The sequence below is a fragment of the Mesocricetus auratus genome, unplaced genomic scaffold, assembly GCF_017639785.1.
Source record: "Mesocricetus auratus isolate SY011 unplaced genomic scaffold, BCM_Maur_2.0 Super-Scaffold_100011, whole genome shotgun sequence".
NCBI lineage: Eukaryota > Metazoa > Chordata > Mammalia > Rodentia > Cricetidae > Mesocricetus > Mesocricetus auratus.
Genome location: NW_024429195.1, coordinates 31,392,966 through 31,415,812, shown reverse-complemented (window position 1 = coordinate 31,415,812; position 22,847 = coordinate 31,392,966). Strand labels below are relative to the sequence as shown.

Genomic DNA, 22,847 nt, shown 5'->3' with positions numbered 1-22,847 from the left:
TTCTTGTCTACATTCTTTTTAAAAATTAGATTTTTAAGTCATCAGTTTAACCACTTTACTACTAAAATGCCTCATACTTAATAATATTTATGACTATGCAGATAAGGAAAGTTTGCCAATTAATGGCCGAAAACATCTTTTCAAGTTCATTTCCCATTCTACTGTTATAAATGAACGTCCCTGGGTGAATTATCCAGCCTTGCTTTGCCTCAGTTGCCATCTGAGGAATATTTGATATCAGCTACCAACTGCATTTTCATTTATGAAAACTAACTTGTCTAACATGTTTTAAACCATTTCAGCGGGCTGGAGAGGTGACTTGACACTTGCTACTCTTTGGGGGGACACAGTTAAGCTTTCAGTACCCATATCAATATGGCAGGTTTGTAACTGATTGTAACTCTAGCTCCTGGGAATCTGATGCCCTCTCCTGGCCCTACAGGTACATGCACACAAGTAGACACACATAGGCACATACATACGCATGAATAAGCATAAAATAAACATGAAAAAATAATTTCAGGACCCAGCATTGGTGGCACACGCCTTTAATCACAGCACTCAGGAGGCAGAGGCAGGCAGATCTCTGTGAGTTCGAGGTCAATCTGGTCTACAGAGTGAGTGTTAGTATATAGGCTCCAAAACTACACAGAGGAAACCCTGCCTCAAAAAGCCAAATAATAATAATAATAGTATTAACTATTATTATTATTATTATTACTATTTCAGGTACTCAGTGAAGTCGGCAATTCTGTCTTTATCATTATACCCAGTCTTCTAATGTAGTAAATGGTCATTCTGCTAAGGAAAGTTTTGTAGAAGAACCTTTGTAGGATCACATAACTGAAAGTATCGACTATACTGTAAGAAAAATTTTTTCTATACAAATAAAATCTCATAGGAGAGACAGAATGTGCGTATTGGTTACTCATTCCATGGCCCTGCAAATCCTCTTGACAGGGAGCCTCAGTGCGGCACCGGGCCCACTAACACAGGACTAAGAAGACTATTAGAGAAAAAGTGAGATTGGCACAGAAGTCATATTGGTTACAGATAGCAATGGGGCCTAGAATTATTTCCCCAATAAAATACATAATTAGATATTGATTGTAAGACTAAGGCACCAGCTGCAATTTAAACAGTTGCAAGCAATTGCATCAGTTCCTGGTGTTATCTAAATATTATCCAACATAGGAGAAATGCTTGAAAAGCATTGAGTATCTAACGTGAAACATTTCCTTTAGGGCAGTTGAAGTAAACTTCCTCTTCATTAGTGTTTTGAAGCAAGTTCTATCTGGATCTAAAGTATACATGTTTGAGAAAAATAAGATACCCAAGTTGATGGTGGGATAAATTTTTTTATTTAAATTAGAAACAAGCTTGCTTCACATGTCAATTCCAGCTCCCTCTAACTCCCCTCCTCCCCTGTCCCCCAGCAAACCCTGCATCCTCCCACTCCATCCTCCCTCCCCTCCCCATGGAGGAGAGATCTGGCACCAGTGAGATTTTCAGAGATCCACAAGGATGACACCAACTGGCAATCTAGGCAATAGTGGAGAAGCTAACTTAAGTGCCCTTCCCCAATAATGAGATTGATGACTACCTTGTATGTCATCCTAGAGCCTTCATTCAGTGGCTGATGGAAGCAGAGGCAGACACCTACAGCTAAACACTGATCTGAACTCCTGGAACCTAGCTTCAGAGAGGTAGGAGTGATGAGCCAAGGGGTCAAGACCAGGCTGGTGAAACCCACAAAGACAGCTGACCTGAACAAGGGGGAGCTCATGGACCCCAAACTGATGGCTGAGAAGCCAACATGGGACTGATCTAGACCCTGAATGTGGGTGTCAGTGAGGAGGCCTTGGAAATCTATGGGGCCTCTGGTAGTAGGTCAATATTTATCCCTGGCGTATAAATGGACTTGGGGATCCCATTCCACATGGAGAGATATTCTCTCAGCCTCGATACATGGAGGAGGGCCTAGACTCTTTCCTGGATGATATGACAGACTTTGGGGATAAATTTCTTTATTTTAATAAAGTTAGTATCTTTACTTAAAAATTGTAAAAACATTAAACCCTATTGCTGTCCAATTTTGTATATGGTATAAATTAGATGGGATATCATATCTATGTGACAATATATATATGTATAATACATTTCAATATGCTTGAACATCCATACATAATGTATATTTCAGTGTATAATGTAGAATTTATACATAATCATAATTTAGTATATCTCACATATATGTTCATACATCAAACAACCATGATAGAAGGTAAAAAAATAATAAGCATTATTTTATTCATTTTAGATACACATCTTAAAATTGTTTAAAGTTTTTTAATTACTAATAGAAGAAAATTAAAATGATTAGGGAATATGAATCCAAATTTTAAGAAAGAACATAAGTAGCAAATTAATCAATGAAGAATACAAATGACATCTGTGTACTTTTACACACTAGGAAGTGCTTCTCCTAAATGATGCTGCTGATGAGTGTAGACAGATCCCAGGTAGCACAGATTCAGTGCTTGCTGGAACCACAGTGTCACTCTCTACTCTATGGGGAGCAGTCCTCAGAGTATCACCTAACTAGTGGTGGTGTGACAAGAGCATTACCTAAACTAGTGGTAGTGTGAAAAGGACTTGAAAATGATTCACTAATAAAAGAACCAGGGTCTCATATCATACATCAGACAGAGGTGGATCTGGTAGTCGGACCCAAGGTGTTTCCACAACTGTGGGTTCTAATCAGATGCAGTTACTCTGATACAGGCTGTCAATCTCCATTGGAGTCAGTGAAAACACATCATGAATTGAAGAGTGGCAAAGCAAATGTGCATCCTTATTCCACAGCCTGTCCCAAGTCAACGGCAAATGTATTTCAGTGATATTTGAAGACAGTGTAAGCAACATCTTTCCAAGGCTTTCTTACTTTAGTGTCTGGATGAAGTCATAACTACCATAAAAATGGGCTGTTGTTTCTGAGTTGAAGGTCAAGGAAACAATCACTGATGGAAGCTATAGATGAGTATCTATATGAGTACATGCATATATGTGTGTGTATATGTGCATGTAGGTTTATATGTGTATGTGTGCATGTATGTGTATGTCTGTGTTTATATGTGTATGTGTATGAACGTGTGTGTGTGTGTGTGTGTGTGTGTGTGGTGTTTGAATGAGAATGGTCCCATAGACTCATACATTTGAACACTTGGTCCCCAGTTGATGAGACTGCTTGGGAAGGATTAGGAGGTGTGACTTTGTTGGAGAAGGTGTGTCACTAGGGGCAGGCTTTGAGATTTCAAAAGATTTGTGCCATTCCCAGTGTGCTCTTTGCCTCCTACTTGTGAATCAAAATGTGAGCTCTCTGATGCTGTTGCATCCACCCATCACGTCCTTCACTCCATCAGCTTAGACTCTATCCCCCTGGATATATCAGCCCAATTAAACTCTTTCTTTTTGAAGTTGCTTTGGTCCTAGTGCTTTATTACAGCAATAAAAAAGAAGGTAAACAGTGTTTGTATGGATATGTGTATATGTATGAGTGTTTACACATATGTGTATCAGGGTGTGTGCTTATGTGAGTGAATGTGTATATTCATTTGGAGATGATAGGGGGCATTGATGTTCAGCAGACTGAAGGGCCCAACATTCCTTTAAGATCTGTCAGAGGTTCATCCATGTCAACTCCTACTTGCAACATGAGTTCATCTTGAGGTCTTAATAGTAGAAGGCTGGAGTCAGGTACAGGGGAAAACACTGAGAGATCAGAGAGACAAATGAGCAAAATTGCAGCCACCTTACCTACTGAGCTTCTCAACTGAAAGGAGACTGAGCTCCTGTTTCTTCCTGTCTTATCACTTCCTCTCTCTGTCCAGCCATATCACTTCCTGTCTGTCTCTACAGACCTCCAGACCTCTATGGTTAAGTAGTTGCTAGGTCTGTCCTCTGATCTTCAGGTGCAGCTTTATTTGTTAGAGTATAAAAAAGATATCACTATACCTACTAGTCTCATAATTCTGGAAGTTTAGTTATTTATACTTAACAGCAGATAATTCTACAAATAAGCTGATTTATTTTTACATGTTTGGTAGTTAATCCAGCTACTAAGTAACATACTTTTGCTTGATCTTTGTGTGGCTCTAAGATCCTGTGCTGGCTGTAGCACTGCCTCTGCATAAGGGCTGGGATGAAAAATCAAAGCACTCGACTGGCCCTCAGCATGTGACCAGAGAAGGCAGCATGAGGAAGTCTATGGATGCACCTGATTGATTCATCAGTGCAGCTGGTAGATGGAGACCCATTCAGCAGTCGGTGCCAAGGAACCTATCACAAACAGCATAGGTGTGGGATGAAAAGAACCTGGTCCAGGGAAACAGCACAAGACCTGAGGGATACAGATGAAGTTCTATGTCGGCTGTCATGGTGCTCTTGCTCTAAAGACAGTGTTCCAAGCCCTGTCCTTATGCATAGTAAATACAGACACATCTCTCCACTCATCCTAGAAACTCCTCAAAGAGAGATCCATGCTTAAATAACCACACTCTACCATTACAGGTTTTAAAGCAGATACATTATGGAGAATAGATGGACAAATAGTAAATGAACTTTGATGGAATCATCTGATTAAATCATAAGAGCCCAGATTAGAGGGACCAGGTAGGATAGCTTGATCATAGATCCCAAGGGATTCCAAATCAGAGCTCAGAAGATTCTTCTGTGAAAAGTCACCCCAGGACCTGAAAGGTGAGTCCCCAGGGATCACTGGAACTGGAGCAGTTGGATAGAAAGGATATCAAGACATGGAGACAACAAGGCCATCACCACATGAGAAATGCCACCAAGGAAAAACCAATGCTGATGGTTGTAGACAAACTAGAAAAATACGTCTAGAGAAATGAGGGTGACTATGGAGGGTATAAAAGCTCACACATGGTCCTGTACTGCTGGAATAAGACCATCTAAAGAGTAGGGTAACATCAGGACAACCGCCTTCAAGCAAATAACTTTCTCTTACATAATATTCTAGGTCTGAACTGAGATTGGAGAATGTGGAGAATGTTTACTCCAGTGCTTTACTAGCAGCTCAGGCAAACCAATGGCAGGGAAGTTCCAGGGGTTGTTCCTAGAAGATTCCATTGGTGAAACTGTAATGTGGAACCGTCTTACTTCCAAGTTATCAACCTACCTACTCTCTCCTCTGCTTCAAGAGACCCAGTTTTAAGGAAGTACACCATAATACTCTGGAAAACAAATGTTAAAGAATAAAAGGCTGTATGTGTGTGTGTGTGTGTGAGATAGATAGAGAGAGAGAGAGAGAGAGAGAGAGAGAGAGAGAGAGAGAGAGAGAGAGAGAGAGAGAGAGAGAGAGAGCAATAGTGAGAACAAGAGCTATGGCATCCAAGGGACACCTGGAGTCCCATGTTTTCCTATTGTTCTTAATAAGATTCAACATCGATTCATAGATTAGTCAATACAATCTTCTGGAGGCCACCTGCTCCTTCCCTGAAATGGGAAGCCATTTGTCATCACATGCCTCTTTTCCTGAAGGTCCAAGATCTAAAATAGATGCGGCAATCTTGCATTCACTTTTGAAATATGAACTCATTTTCTAATTATCACACTCATTACCCCCTTGCTTCCATGAAATAGTATGTTATGCTAATTCATTAGCCGATGCCCCATGACGAAAATCAACCACTGCTTCTAACTACAGAGTTCAACTGAATCATCTAGAACAACAGAGCGACAGTAGCAGACCCAAAATGTGAACTCAAAACTTTGACCGTCCTGAGTGGCTGAGGGTAAATATGATATGATACTTGCTGAATGCCTCTTCTTCAGAAGGTAAAGCTGGATAGAACTGCCAGCACCACCTAACTCAAACACTCACTGTTTCTTTCACGTGTTAGAGATCAGAAAGGAACTCAGATTCCACTCTCCTCCCTTACAACCTAATCAATGCATTTATTGTATCGAATGGCCATTGTCACAGATGGAAAGTGAATCAATAAAAGCATGTATGTGTTTATACAGAAAGGTCTGATGTGTAACTAGACATGATAAAATATCACTTAGAAGCTCAAGGCTTTGTAGTGTTAAAGGGTGATGGCCAAGGGTGGTTTAACTGCTGCAACGCACTGAGAAGACCTTTAAATACATGGAATTTTGCATTCTTAAAATTCTGTTGCACTGTTCAGTGCAACTAGTTTTGACTTTTACTGTAGACCAAACAACTGTATAAGCTGTTACTAAATCCCCATGTAGTCTAAGAGGGTGTATGGCTCAAAGGATGTCAGAGATCCAGAGAAACAAGTTATCACACATGCCAGGAAGCAGACTGGAATCCAGGGAGCAGAGTCCAAAGTCCAGGCTGTCTTCATTTTGTCACCTGAAAATACATGAGCAACACATAGCTAATACAGGAGGACTTCTGAGGTCAGATGAGTCAGACATTGCTTGTTTGTAACAATTAGTGTAGTTAATTCTGGCGGTCCCCAGGTATTATGCGCATGGGCCTGGGAGTCACTCTGGGGAAGGAGTAGCAGTTTCTGAGGTGCTATTGCAAGAGATTGGACGGTGTTTATTTTACACTGGCTCATGCGAGAATGAGGCTTCCAGCATCTTCTGGTACTCGAAATTCAGAGAGCTAGTTCTATTCAACACCTTTGAATTTCTTAAGACATCAGTGGGAGCAGCCAAGCCACCTGCCTGTGACTGGGGTGTGAGTCGTGACATCTGCTTGGAAGCCAGCAACTGTGGTGCGAGTCAGGGCATCTCTCTGGAGTGAACCAGCTGTGTGCTGGCTCCTTCCTCTATTACTTGTTAGGGAAGCAGCTTCACTGCACTCTGCCTTGCGTTACCCAGAGGTCTTCACCCCATGAGAAAGAATTCAAGGTATCTTAAAATAGCTATGAATAATGCAAAGACTATGACATGAACCCTAACACATGTTTTAAGCAGCTTGTGAAGGCCAAGCCCACTCAGGGAGGTCATGCTGCAGTTCATCTTCCTCAAAATATGCAACACTGAAAACTAAGAATAAGACTTACTTATCAGTATTTTCCATCCAACTGCATAATTATACTAGTTGATTAGAAGCCTCTTTTTTTTTTAGCTCATTTCTATCTCCAGGGTAGATGTAGAATAAGTTGGCTGTAATTTCAGAGGTTGGAGGAAGCACAGAACTTTGAATTGGTGTACATAAAATGAGAAGCATGTGGGGGTGTGTCCAAAATACGTGTAGTTGATATGTCTAGTGTTAGTGAAAATTTTTATTCACCTGTTTCTGGTTTTCTGCTACAACTCTGAAGGTGCCTAATACATTTTTATACAATCTAAATTTTCTCTTCCTTTACTCTAAATTTTCTCTTCCTTTACTCTCCATTCTAGGATTAATATGTTTTCATAGAAGTAAATTCTAACAGGCAATAACATATAAACTTAATAGTCACTTTTATTCTTTATCCAATAACTGATTAGAACTTTGGAAGATTATTCCCGAATCATACATGATGATCAATTTAATATACAAAGACTTAAATCCTTAAGAGATGTAAACATGATATCTACAAACTTACTTTGTCCTGTAACTGGAAGATGAAACACAGCCCAAGAAAGCATTAAGAATCTTAGGAAGGTGGGGAATTTGACTCTATTTTATTTTCATTTGTGCCTTGTAGATTAAAAAATTATTTTAACTTGAAATAAACGGGTACACCATCTTTCTTATTACCTTCCTTTTGCAGTTGCTTCCAAACCCATCAAAGGCAGTATGCACAAGAAAGGTGGCCACAGAGAAAGCCTTGAAGCCCACAGAATACTCTTCCTTGACCAGACTGGGCCAGGGTTCTAAGTAAATGGAACAGCCGAATTCAGTCCCATAGTTCCTGAAGTCTGTCTCTGCATCTACCCTGCCTGGGGGATCTTTGAAATGTCCCTAGTAATGCAGGTCCCCCAGCAAGAAACTGATTAAATTAACAAGTACATAGGAAGGCTCACCCTGATCAAGGCAAAAGGTGTTTAACAGCAATGAGCAGAGAGAATGAACGGATGCACCTGGCAAGGTGAGAGGGGGGAGGGTCTTGTGGAGAACCTGATGTTTTGTCTGAGCTGGGTCATCAAGTTAACAGACATGAGAGTCGAACCCATGAAGAAGGATTGATGTAAGTTTAATTGCACAGATGTTTGAGTGCACCGAAAACCGGAGTGATGCTTTGAAAAAAAACAGCAAAGCTGGGAAGTTGGAACACAAGGCAACAGTCAGGATGAGTAGAAAGTCAGGCTGGAGAAGTCGATGTGAAAAGTGAGCATCTGAAGTGAGAGTTTTAAGTCTAATTTGAGAGCTGCAGTCGCATCACCAGAAGGGTGTGGTCTCGTTTCATTTCATATATTTTGTTGGAGTATTATACAAATCCAGAAGGGATGTGTGTCTTGAAGTTTCACTGATAGGATGCACTGCTACAGATCAGGACACGCAATAGTCTCAGGTGGCTCTGCAAGGACTGCCCACGTCCCTTTCCTGCCATCCACACCCACACCGACACCACGCCACACCTATTGACTGCCGGCACTATGTGGGGTGAGTGGAAGCAGAGGTCTTGAGAGCAACTGAGACTCTCCAAGTGACCTTTACCTCAGGAGTTAGTAGGCTAGAAGCTCATGATCTCACAAAACTTTTGAGTCGGTGGCTGCAGGCTCTTGTCTGGAAAATTTTAAGGATGAAATTCATAAGCCACAGAACAGTAAGGTGTAGAAATTGTATTATAAAGAGTTCAAGATAAAAAGGCAGAACCTTTTTACAACGGGAGCCAGTCCCTGGAAATAGGTACCATCAAGCTGCTGATACTGGGGCTAATAGGAGAAACTGGGGTAGCCAGGAAGCAGTAAGGCCAGATGGATCATCATCAAGCTGCCCATGAGCCTTCTTTCAGTTTCTGTTCTCTTATCCTTATCTGGAAGCTACGTGTGAGGCTGTGACAGAACTGCCAGTGGGACCAAGGGCATTTCCAGAACTGTTCCTTTGAGGGTCCCTGCCCCAGAGCCAACAGACCAGTTCCCACCTCCTGTTCTCAACACTGATGGTTTCTTTTGTCCAGTTTCGAGTCAGAGGAATGGAGTGATATGACATGACATGTCTGCTCTTCCTCGGCTTTTCAATACTATGGTTGAGGGTTTCATCCACATTGCAGCAGAGAGCTGAGTGTATTCATTCCCGTTGTGGAGTTGTTTACTGCCCTACTGTAAGCTGTGCATACTTCATCCGTTTCAGCTTGAGATGGGCAAGGGAACTATTTCTGAATTTGAGCTAGTCACAGAGACTCGCGAATCATGGGACTATGCTTGCCATGTTTTTGCTTGTGTGTCACACCCTGGACTCCAATCTGGTGATCTGATCTCTCTGTCCCTCTCATTCTTCCCCTTCCCCAGGTCTCTGTCTCTATTTCCCTCCTGACACTTTGATACTTTCTGTGTTGAGCCCCTCATGTGAGTCAACAACCAATGCACACACTCCACTCTTGAGAACAGTGAACTAAACAAACCATCTGTTTGAGAAGCTACCCAACCTGAAGTGTTTTGTTAAGAAAACTGGATGAGAAAAGATAATCAGGTGTGCAGTGTTGGATCTGAGCTATGAGCAAATAATTCTGCAGCCATTACATGCACACATCTTGCTGACATACGAACTAGTTTGTCTCTGTTGACGAGACATGCATATGCTGAGTACATGGTGTTCAGTGTTAGCACACAGATGCTTCTTCACTCATGAAAGGATTACCTCCCATAAACTCGTGAGAAGTTGGAAACATCAGAGGTTAAAAGTGACGTTCCTAAACCTCATCTGCTAAGTATCACAACTGAGTAGCACTGTGCACTACAGGCCGTTGTTTCCCAGCAGAGCAGCAGGGAGAAGGGACACAGAGACCCAGCCTCTAGAGTTGGGAGCGGAGGGAGAGAGAGAGAGAAAGGGAAAGAGGAAAACAGGGAGAGAAAGAGACAGAGACACAGAGAGAGGAGGGGAGAGGGGAAGTGTGAGTGGGGAGAGGGGAGAAGAAAGAGAAGAGGGATGTGAGAGAGAGAGGGAAGAGGGTGAGGGAGAGAGAGATGGGAGGGGCCTGCTTTTGATAAGGGGGTATAGCACATGCGCACAGGGAGAACTCTGTTGCAGTAGCTGCCACTGGATCATGTATTCTGTCAGGATCCTTAGCCCTGGCCAGTGAAGATGCCTGACTACTGACAAGAGCATGAGCACAGAGAATGTTCTTAGTAGCTGAAGCTGAAGACCCTGAATGCTACCAGACACTACAGTGGAGAGAGTGTTGGTTTATCTTCTCATGGCCAACTTCCCAGCAGGAAAGACAATCTTTTGTGAGTCCAGAAAAGATCAAAATTCAAAAGATGATTTATATTAAATATGTATTGATTTCCTACCTCTGTCTGAACAGTTTTGCATTTTCCTACAATGCACAGTTCATCATCAGCAGTCTATGGTGTTCTGAGTGTCCCACATCCTTGCCAACTTCCGTACTGTATTTTCCCTTTAATCGTAGTCGATGGGAGCCCTCTGCAGTGTATCTTGAAGAGGATGACCCTGGAGAGAGTCAGGGGAAACATAGAGATAATTCCAGAATGACGTGGGCCAAGTGCAGAGTGGGGCCAGGAAAGGCAATCTTCTCATTCTACCAGTGTCTGTCCTTTACCAGTACCAGGGAATTAAGGGACGTAAAATACCCCTGGAAGCTGTGATGAAGTAGTCCCCAATCCCTCATGCATATTCATAGCTCTCCTTTCGATGATAAGATAATTTCCATTTATATAGGTTCCTTAGACCTTTGCAAATGAAGCAAAAAAGATGCAGCCCTGTGATGCCATTCAACAGAAGAGAGAAAACACAGAAGTCCAGGTGTGCTTGCCCATCCTACCCCTCTGTTATGGAGCAAGACTGAGGAGCTTGTGTCTTCAGGAGTTCCACAAAAACCAGCCTCCTCAGGGTCCTTGGCAGTGGATGATAACGTGGCAGAGTGGTGAGGGCACCTGCCCCTGCTCCAATCTGGAGCCCCCTTCTGTGGGACAGGCAGGTGAGGACAAGGGGCCACCAGATGGACAGGCATCCAGCCAAGGCACCTGCAGACAACAGAGGCGTTTTGGTTTCTTCTGAATAGCTTGGCTAATGATGATCGCTTGATGTAGGAACAAGGATGTGGTTTGTGCATTAAAGGTGTTTAAGACAGTGTTCAGAAAGTTGTCAGGCCTTACAATTTAATTGGTCATTTCTGAGAGGTAGGGTTCATGGGGTATTAGGAAACTAGTAGCCATGGTTGGTTACAGACTACAGCTCCTGGGACTCCATTTGACATCTCCTTCCCCCAAAACCATTTGTAGGGCACAGTGCCCTTAACACACACAAGCAGGCCATGGTTCTCAAGAGACACTTTAATGGAGCACCTGAACATCACATGGGCACAGTTCCTATAGAACAGGGAACCATGAAGGTTGACATTGGGCCTGTGAAGAAATTGGCAGAGGAGCTCTTTGTCACTAGGTCTTCTTACTGAAACAAATGCTATTCTCTGTAGTCAAGTAAATATGCATTTCTAGCACTGCCCCATCCTTTTCAAATCCTATTTCCTAGTGCATGAAGTCTGTGTGACCTTCTTTCTGGTCCTTAACTGACTGGGACTCTGAAACTAGCACCCTTAATACCCTTAGCAAAAAAACTTTTCCTCAACCCCAGCCCTTATCCTTTGGAGTAGCCTTCTCTATCTCTGCTAATAGCAGGACTGACTTCCCTAGTGGCTGATCCAGACTGACCCTTGAAGATGTCTTCATTTCATTCCTGCTCTCCCTTCCACTTATCATGCTCTGTCAGAGTCTGATCAGTTCTGCTTCCCATAGACCACTGCGTGTAACACTCCTGCTTCTCCTGCTGCACACACACACATACACACACACACACACTTATTTATCATAGATTTATATCTACATACCTTATTAATTTTTATATATGGTATTATATGTATAATGAGGTATAAATATATATGTATGTATACATACACGTATCAAGCACTTATCTTAAAATACTCAGATTTTAAATAACCAATATTCTCCCAGTGTCTGAAAATGAAATGCAAATCCTTCCAATAGCATTCAAGCCCTTCAGAACAGACAAACTGGGTTGCCTTTCTAACATCTTTCCATTGTTCCTCACCCACCTTTGCTGTCCAGCTTAGTAGACTTTAAGTTGACATTTAAATCCACCTATTTTAGGGAAGGTCTTTGGAATCTATTTCCGGTAATAGAGAGGTAGGAAGGGATTCCGCCTCTGCCTCTAAGGTCATTAACACGTATTTGTATCCATTTGACCCATGTTTTATGCATAAAGTAAGTACTACATTTTACTTACTGTAACCTTTGTTTTCAAATCCCAGATTTTACTATGTAGTCTATACAGGTCTCAATATTGCTATTATCCTGCATCAGATTCCTAAATTATGGGATTTAAATGTACCATCTTCACTCCTCGATACATTTTAATATTGTGTGCATAATTTCCACTTAAAAATACAAGAAATTTTAAGTTCATTGCTTAAAACAAAACAAAACAAGCAAAACTTTTCTGAGCTACGACATCGAATGCCGTGACCCTCATGATCTCCCACAGCCTGCGATGTCTTTTCACACCAGCTAAACCTCTGTCTCTCCAGTCCAGCAACATTTCCAAACCACCTTCAAGGTGCTTCAAGCAAAAGTGCTTTTTTACGGCTTGTTTTCCCGCTGTCATCTCTCAGACTCTGTCCCTCCCCTGAAGAGCGGCTCGCGGGCACTAGCCCGCCTGTGGCTTCTCCTGAGATGCTCAGGTGTGTAAGAGGTAGGTAGGCTGCAGACACCCCAATAGAACAACTGAGAAAACCTCTACTCAGACACCCCACTTCCCACTCAGCCGCTCTGCCTCTTTAGAGAGAAATTCCTAGCTTTCAACCAAGGAACAAATACTGTCTTGGAAAGACTCACTGTGTGTCAATGAGGGGACAGTGTTCAATCCAAACAACCTGATTTCTGTCCCTTTGCACAGTTCGGTTTCCTGTACCCATTTCTGGAAGAGGGTCCAGCCCTTGAAAGTGAGTCTTATCTTCATTAACTCTCCCATGCTGACATTCTGCCCGCAACACGTGTTCATTTCTTTAACAGTCTTTCCCCTGTACAGTGTATCTTCCAGAAATCAATTAACATTCTAGTTCACTTAAACTCCTTCCCTTCTTTAAGGATTTTAAAATGCAGTGTTAGAGAAGAAAACACTCCTTCTGGCGGCAAGAATAGAATCTCAGGCCTGTGTTAGGCACGGCCAATCACTTGGTCAAGGGACCACCACAGGAAGGCAGGTTCACTTGAAGCCATGCTAAAGAGACAGCTGGAATAATTAGTCCTTTAATGAGATACTCTACTTTTTTTACTAAATCCCCACCCCTAGTGCAGTGCATAGCTGTGTACGTCTTCCACTTTACTGAATTACTAAGAAAAGCATAACTTCTCTTTTCTTCTGTTTCTTTTCTAAGCATGTTTTCCTTAACACTTTGGGCTTCCTCAACATTTTGGCCTTCCTTCCTTTTTCTCTAAAGCCTCCTGCCCTGCCATATGGCTGTTTGTCTGCCATGTGTCTGATTTCGTGCCAGCTTCAATACTTGGCTATTTTTGCCTCTCCCTACCATTCTCCTTCTCCAGGCAGCTGTTGAGATGTACAGCTTGCTTGCTCTGGGTTTTTATCTTTTAACCTTTAACACAATAGTCTTTGAGTTTCTGTTTGAGTTCATTCTAGGAACCCCAAGAGGAGGCCCCGATTTCCCCTGTATCACAAGTTCTCCCACTTTGCAGAATTCATTAAAAAATAGCAAACATTGTTTTGAACTGAAGATGTATGAGATCCAAGTAGCTTGAGAATTGAAAATGTTCAAGATAAAAAGGATTAGGTGGTGTTATACGTTGATTTTTAAATGTCCCCTGTGGGTTTACATTTACAGCACATCTTCTCTTGTTGTTATTGCTGCCTTAAAAGCCTATGAAACCTTCAGGAGATGGGATCTGGGTGACAAAAGTAGGTGACTAGACGTGGCCATTGCAGGTTAAAGTTCAGCCCCTAGTTCCAGCCTAGTTCACCATCTCCTGGTCCACCATAAAAGTCTGACCAGAAATAAATTAAATCTAAAGAGCTGTACAGAATTGAAGGTAAAACTAGCAAAAGGCATCAAATCCAGCAGTGTATAAGACAACAGCAACAAATGGGAAGATGAAGGTCTGGGCCACTGGAGAGCCACGGGCAGCACAGCTCCGGTCTTTCCAGTGACTTTTCTGTAGTCGAGCAATTCTTAGGGGCAGAATGAGAAGCCAGAATCCTCACCTGTGACCTGATCCAGTTTGCTGTGCAGGGAAGCCCTGTGATTCCCAAGCTGTTGAAATGAACAGTCCCCCACCAACAGATTGTGATGTCATAGACCTGACAGTGTTTCAAATATTGAGCTCAGGCTTCAGGACCCTTGCCATGCCAGCAAGAAAGCAAATACAGCATCAACACACAGCTAACATTTAGGCCCTGCTCCCAAATCAATGTGACAGCTTTTACTATGAAATCAATGAAAGTCAAGCCCGGAAAGAAATGGCCCTCATTCTGTAGGCATACACTGATCAATTAAAGGACCTATTACAGAGAAGTCAGGCCAGAGAAGGGTAGTTGAATGTGTCTTTATGTATATGTGCTCAAATGAAAGGGAAAAAGTGCCAATAAAATAACCAGCCATTTGGTTACCATAGCTACCCAAAAAACACACTCACATGCACTTGCTCTATGACGTCTTAATGGCCCATGGTATTAAAAACAGTTGAAGAGAGCCAAGATTATTTTCATAGTGACTTGTAGGAAAGATGATGATAAGAACGAAGCCTTGGAAAGAGCGGGTTCCGAGTGTGTTTGTGTGTACTTCTCCCACGAGGGGAGAAATGCATACAGTCTCCGAAATGAATCACCATCCCGGAACCACATAGCTGCAGCCTTGGGGCCTAACTTCATTTCTGTAGAAACGAAGCAGTTCAACGATGCACAGAAATTAGAGCATCAGGAGTGGGGAGGGGCACTGAACAAAAAAAATGAGCTGTAATGAAATCTGAAATGCCAGAGAACTCTATTGTCACTTACTTTGTGTGACCATGAGGGACAAGAACCTGGGTAATGACAGGTCACCATGGTTAAAACTGCAGCACTAATGAGTGTAACCTGCTGGTGAGAACCAGTGATCTCCATAAAGTACAATACTAATGGAAATAGCCCATTGGGGGAGGCTGATGTTTATGATGTAGGAAAGAGGAAAGAGAAAATGTCTCTATCCACTTAAACATCTAGTGTTTCAACAAATAGTGCCTTTTTTAAATTGGCTGAGAAATTTCCCCTGTAAATGCGTGCTCCTTATGTTTCTCCCTCATAGAATCCAATCTTCTAACTTTCTCCTGGGTGAATAAATCATCCAGGGCTGTCTGTGGCCCTCTTGGGAGTGTTTCTAGGTGGGACAGCAGCAAGTATGTCCACATGAAAAGCTGATATCAAGCAGGCTTCTAGGGAGAAAAGGGGGTACAGTTAGGGTCAGGCACTAGCTGGGGTCCTCAAACCTCATGCCACAGAAAAACCAAAGTCAAGGAGAGCCATCTCTCTGCTTCTATAATAAAGCTGTCTTGTGTATGCACTTGAGTGTGTGTCCAGGTTGACACTTCAAGATCTTCCTGTCTCTATCTCTCAAACATTGAGATTATTACAGGCATGCTTCACCATGCCTAATTGGTATGTTGCTGGGCACTGAACTGAGTGTCATGTATGCCAGTGAGTATTCTATCAAGTAAACAATGCCCAACCCTACATGACAGTCACCTTGTAATTTGGAGCAGGGGCTCACTGGCCTGAGAAGCACTGCTTAAGAAGCCAACCATCTCTGCTTCCCCAGCAGTGTTTAGAGGAAGGCACCATAGCGTCTGGCTTTTCACATGGTTCTGGGGCTTGAACTCAGGTCCTCAGGCTTACAAGACTAGTACTTTACCAACTAAGCCATTTCCCACCCCAGAGCTTTCTCTGAGTTGTTTAGTTGTCTTTGTTGTTGCTGTTTGGGGAGTTCGGAGGCTCCATTTTATATTGTTTTTGTAGAAAAATGATAAAGGGAACAAGCTTCTGGATGACTGCCCCATGGAAATAATTCTCCCTATGCCATTTCAGTTTAGAGTGTCTCCACACGACATATTCTGTGAGACATTTAAGACCCCTCAGAACTCAAGACACTTTCTAAAGTTGTCTAAAAAATTACCACTAACTACTTTTGGTGTGTTCTCCACATATTCAGAAACTTTGACACCAATGACTGTGAAACGTTAGGCTACCCAAAGTGAACACATCTGGGCATAAATCCTTGCCATGAAGGGTTGGGCGCTACTTACCTGAGAGAATCCTCACTGGCATAGATGGAACCCAGTTCAGTGCCCAGCACCACCCAAGTTAGTGGGGTGCATGCCCGTAATCTCACACTTGAGAGATGAAGGCGGGAGAATCACCAGTGTCCTCCCTGGTCACCTCTATAAGGAGATGTGAGATAGCCTGGGCTACATGAGACCCTGCTTGTTTTTGCTGTTTTGTTTTGTTTTTCTAAAGTTGCTTATCTAAAAAGTTGCTTGGAATCATATCACATACAGTGGGAACCCGACAAAGAACCAGGATGTTAAAAAAATGCAAACGACAAAGGATATACCAACAGGGCCATGGAAGGGAGAACAGGAGAGAGGAGGCTGCATCTTCTCATCCAGGTCTCAGCCTGTGAAATTATTCAGACAGGGAAAATTTGGGGACATGAGGAGAGAGATAGAAGCCATTCATCCTGGACTCAGTGCGAGTCTCTCACTAGCAAAGAAGCAAAATTTCCAGTACAATCACCAGCTGCTCAAGGTCTTTCTCCCTTCCAGTCTTATCCTCCGACTTTTCTCATCAAAGACCCCATTTACAGGGAATGTGCTCCGTAAATATCGTGTGCCCTGGTACCTCCTGGTTTAACTCATCAGAATCTAATTCCAGCTAAGGCATCTCCACAGCTGCCTTGCTTATCTCACTTACTGAGTAAGGAAGCAAAGCGGGTGGTTCTTAGCACCCTTTTGAGATGTGACTTGAGAGTTACCGAAAGGGTTAATGTGACCAATGCTAAGATGGTTGATATTTCTGCCCAGAGAAGCTTGTACACCCTTGTGGGTGTGCTCAGCTTTCCTCTGAGTGTCTCTCTTTCTCTTAATCCCTGTGTTTACTCTTATGTTAAAGTATTTGCAATAAATCCACAAAGCTTTGTTTGACCTGAGTGAAGGTCCTCCAAAGTCCAGGGGAAGTCATCAGGCTGCTGGGGTGGCAGTGTGGATCTGTGTCTCCACCCCCCCCCCACTGCTGACATTACAAAGGAAGGAAACCGCTAAGCTCGTTTTTGATCATTTGTATCTCACAAGGGTGTGAAAATACATCCAATTTATATCTCTCCAGGCAACCAGAGTTCTGGAGTCTTGGTTTGAATGATATTTTCACAACATTATTTCACATAAAGAGAACTTGAGTTTGAAGGAGAAACAGAGCACGGGGCAGGAACAAGTTTCAGAATTCCACGGGTGGAAACTGGGGTAGAATGGGGGCGGGCATGGGGACCACCAGGTGGCTGATAAAGGTGGGAAGCTTCCTGCTGGAAAATTCCAGTGTTGCTTTGACAAATGAACTCTACTTCCTGCCATATCCAATTGTGACTCACTGTGTTATAAACTATAATTCACCACCAGATGCCCAGCTCCTGGGGTCATTGCCGCCTCCTTGCTTGAAAGCCAGTGTCTCCTCCATCATTAAATATAATAAAAACACCTCCATGAGTGACTCGGTAGGCTCCTCTACACAGTCTGCGCCCACAAACCTGTGCCCATAGCCGTTCCCAGAATGTTCATGTCTATGAGCCTCCGACTTCATTTAATGCTATCCTCTCCACAATGTGGTTTCCATCTCTCCCCCATAACAGTTTCACCATTCTCAAACTCCAGCCCATAACACAAATCCTGTAAAATTGTCCTTAATCTTTCCTTTTATTTAATAACACCATGAACTTATTTTGAATTTTTCTTCTCATCCATTCATTCTTTATTGCTATCTACTAAATTATGCTTCCTTAAAATTCCTGTGTTAAAATCCTAACTTCAATAGGACCTTCAAGATGGTCATTAAAGTGAGGTGAGGCTGTAAGGGTAGGGTCTAATCCAACAGGACTACTGTCTTGGTAAAACAAGGAAAAACACCAAATTGCAGCTCTGTGCACAAAACACAGATAAAGGGGAGACACTGAGGCCCCTGAAGGCCTTGGAGAGAGACTTCTAGGGGATCTCTGGAAAGGTAAGTCTCTGTTGTTTAAACCACTTAGACAACAGAGTTTTATTATAGTTGCCTAAGAAGACTACTGTACTTACCATACTTTTATTAAGAACTTCCCACATATCAACGCTCTCAACCATGGCTTCTGGGCATCAGTTGTCTCCTCTGCCCAAAAGGAAGCTCTGTGAGGACCAGCCAGACATACACCTTCTGTGTCCAGAGGCTCCCTCAGCTACAAAATAAAAACCACGCTTTGCTTAAGCTGTGCATTAGACCTGGGGAAAGGCAGCTTCCTTTCTTCCACATATCCCACTCCTCTCCTGAGCAGTCAGGCTACACGCATTAATCTCCTAGCCAAGAAGCAGTTCGCTGTAAGGGCATGCTCGTGGCACAGCAGGGCTCCTCTCCCTTCACAGTTCAGCTAAGAAAGGTAAATGCTTTCCAGACTGGCTGCCTCTCCTCCCAGCTCATCCTGCTTTGTTCTAATAATCCAATCCTGTGTGTGCACATTTTGGAAAAGCACAAGCAAGATGTGTCAGGTTCCTTCTCTCTCCTCCCATCTTGGGCTTTTCACAGTTGACTGCAAAAGACTGCCCAAGTTCAACAAAATCGATTTTTTCCATTTAAATAATCTGGGCTCCATAAGCCCCTTAATACCCAAACAAAAGCCACTTAAGGCACAGCAAGATAATTAATACAGAAAACAGTCTCCACAGGGGGACTCTACCTGCCCTTCCACATTTTCCAGCCTGAGGAACTCTCTAGAATGTATGTGTACAGTTAGGGGAAGCTTTACTACCAAACATGAATTCCATTTTAACAGGCCTTTTCTTCCACATATTTTGCAACTTGATCAAATTAACTGGCCGAATAGTAATTAAAAATGCATTAGGAGGCAGTTTGCCTTCCATGGCTTTGCGAATATTCTTCCTGATGTTTTGAGAACCCATTGAGTTATAAAAATTGATGCACTGAGTTTATTTCTTTGCCGTAGCCCTACACAGTGTACAAACCCACTGACGTGGTAGACACTGTGAAGCCAGGGGAAAGGGAATAGAAGTTATTCTTGAAAAGCCAAATGCCACTGTTAGCATCCCTAGTACATTCAGGGTTCACAGCTACACACAAGCATGGAAATATGTTGTTTTTATTATAATCATTTACTATTATTATTTATTAATATTATTATTTTAAGAAGGACAAAAAGAAACCAGGAGATGGATCCTGTTGGTTAAGGTCTTGCTGGCAAGCATAGGCATTGGGGCTTAGATCCCTAGAACCCATATAAAAAGTGAGGTGTAGTGGTTCATACTGTAATCCCACCGATGACATGATAGGAGACAGGGACAGGAAGTTTGCAGGTCAGCTCGCCTTGCAGTCACATACACACACACATGCACATGCACATGCATGCACAAGGACACATACAGAGACACACATACATGCACATGCATGCATGCAGGCAGCATACATGGGTGAAGAAAGAAATAAAACAGTGAGCCCAGTGCCCCACCATAATTTCACAAACACTTCTAATCCACAAACCTTCTTTGGGGTGCAAACCCTTTTTCCGCCTGAGAGCCGGCACCAGCCACATCAACACAAGCCTGGAGACCTTACAAAGAACCTCATGGCCAGCCCTCTGGAAATCCATGCACAGTCAATCCTTGTGGACAGCCATGAGTTCATAGCCACCAGGAGCAAGGTACTGAGCTCTGACGACTAGCCTTCAGTCTTCATGCGGGAGGATGGGACCTTCCTATCCCAGTTGAAATTTCTGCATTGCTGCATCCATAGACAATTCTTTCCACTCCAACCTCTAAATGTCCCCTATCCTTTCAAACTATTTTCTCTAAAAATTGTCTTTCAAGGAACTTAAATTCGTATCTGCAATTGTGTGGCCTGTGGTGCATCTCCCATTACACCATGAGTCCCATGAAATTAGAAAGCATCTACTTTCGCCATTGTTTTGTCAGGCCCTGGGAGAACCTAAACCATTTTTATAATACTTGCTGACAAGATGGAGAACACCAGACTAATGAATCCATTTGCACCCTAGCCTCATTTTTCAGTGAGCTTCCTACAACTAAGTTGGCTGATAGTCTTAATTTTCTAAAATGTTGAATTCTCAAATCCACCATCTATTTGGACACTATTTATTGTCTCCTGGCTTTTTCAGAAAAAGCTTGTGCATTCTGGATTCTCTCTGGGACTAAGTCAGGTCTCACTCTCCCCAGGGAGCTCCTATCTCCAATGGCTCCTTCTTAAGCACATGCTGGAAAGTGAGCAGATGTTCATGTGTGGCTTAAAATTCAACCAGATCCTGCTGTCCAACATCCCACAGCAAGAATGCCCTCTGTAGCTCGGCCTGTGCACACTAAGTTGCAATAACTGCAAGGAAGTTTAGTATTTGCCCTGCTTCCCAGGTCCTTGTTCCACACTTCTTCAGTAACAACCAGAGTAGTGCTGTGCGCTTGGCAGACTCAGAGCCAGCTCTATGGCTAACTCCAACATGTAGAATATGCTTAGGCAGTCAGTAGCTGTGTCTTCATGGGACTTGTAAATGGGAAGAAGCAAGCGTCAAACCTACTCAGAGTTTTCTTATGTCATTCCCACTGTAGAAGAGGAATGTCTGTTGGACAAGCTGACTTACCAGAGGGCTCTCCACTTCTTACAACTGTGTTTTGACTGAGTCAAATGCCCTAACGACATCTTCTTTTCAGAAACCTGCAGGGTGAGTGACAGTGATAGCCTGTTTCTTTCCAATTCACTTCCCAACTGTGGTTCACCTTCAGGACAAGGTCCATACCCTTTGCCAGCCATTAGCCTGGTGAATTTTAGGATAGTAAAGGGGAGAACAAGATGGATTAAATTGTCTGGATTCCCAGAAGCCCAGGCAGTAAACGTATTTTACAACTCAATCAACAAATACCTACAGGCAGCATTTTGTCCTATATCATTATTTATGATGAGGAAGTCAGGGGCAAAATGCATGAAGTTTGTGAACCAGAAAAGGTTCTGTTTAATATCCCAGAAAGAAGCAACATTATGCCAGCTATGAAAATGATAGTTGTCTTGTAGCTTCTGCCTTAAGATACACTGTCAGAGTTACAACAAGGCAACCAGGCATCTCCTCTGGGATGGGATGAAACTTAACTGAGTATCTATTAGATGGACTACAAGTTGGTGTGTAATCACTAATGCCGAGAGTCATCAGAGCCTCCAGACAGAGGTTATCAAGGTAGAAGAAATTAAGCAGATGCAGAATAGGAAGCACTGAGTATCTTCTCTCCTATCTGAAATCTAAAAACCAAACCCAAGCAAATAAATAAAGGCCTGAAAACAGAAGACAAGGCTTTCCGGATGGAAGAGTCAGACCCAGGCTCTTATGCCTGGTGCTCAGCCTGGTGGGTAAAGCTGGTGTGGACCTTCTCGGTTATTGTGATTTGGTGTAGAAAAGGCTGAGCTTCATGATTGAACAGTAAATGAAGCTTGGGCATCTGAAGGCTTTTTAGCATGTGCAAAACAAGGAGCTGTGGCAAGTTGGCAGCTACCTGGGGAGTGTGAGATCCACCTCTGTCCCAAAGAGCTATTGGTGCTTTGAGAAAAAAGGAGACTTGCCTTGAAGCAGCCAGGTGACAAGGAGGAGAGGACAGAGAAGGAAAGGAGCATTGAGGAGATTGGATGCTATCTACCATGCTTGCATGGAAACATCACAGGGAAACCACAAAGTTATACAATCAAGATGTTGGATAATTATGTCTTCAAGGAGTCACAGATGAAAGAGTGATTTATCATAAAGTATCTCAATATACCCCCCTTTGTCTAGTTTTCTAATAGCTCATGTCAAAGCACAACAGACTGGGTGGCTTAAATAACAGTTCGTTGTGCTCCCACAGTCTGGGGGCTGAAGCCCATGAGAGGGGTGGCAAGGTTTGGTTTCTCCCGAGGCCCATCTCTGTGGATTTATGACAGCCACACTCTCTATCTCCATCTGGATGCCTCTGGGTCTGTTTCTTACCCTTCTTTACTTTATAAGTGGCACCAAGCATGTTTATATTGGATTAAGTCTGACCTATGTGAGCTCATGGTACCATATTATTTTTCACTAGAGACTCTGTCTATGCAGTAGGGTGCCAAGTACTGAAAGCTAGGACCTCGGAACAGGAACTGGGGAGGAGCAGGAGAGAAAAAGCAGCCCAGACACCTCTCTTTCTTGCACTAATAAATCATCCAAACATCCCACATCTCCAATACTTTTGTCCTCTAAATCTTACCATAGGCAGGGATCTTTACTGAACACAGTCCCAACCTTGTCATTTTCCTGGTTAAAAACCTTAGTTCCTATTGTCTATAGGTCATCAAATAAATTATATACTCCAATCAGACACTTGAGCCTTTTTGACTTCAGGTTTATCTATAGATCATGGGT

General features: G+C 42.8%; 1 long non-coding RNA gene across 1 annotated transcript; it reads right to left on the bottom strand.

Moving 5' to 3' along the window:
- Positions 1-5,959: 5,959 nt before the first annotated feature.
- On the bottom strand, positions 5,960-14,469 carry LOC121143121. The gene is made up of 3 exons (XR_005880232.1): positions 14,402-14,469; positions 10,441-10,600; positions 5,960-6,400 (listed from the first exon to the last, which is right to left on the bottom strand). It is a non-coding gene; the product is annotated as an uncharacterized LOC121143121 (long non-coding RNA).
- Between the last annotated feature and the right edge of the window lie 8,378 nt (positions 14,470-22,847).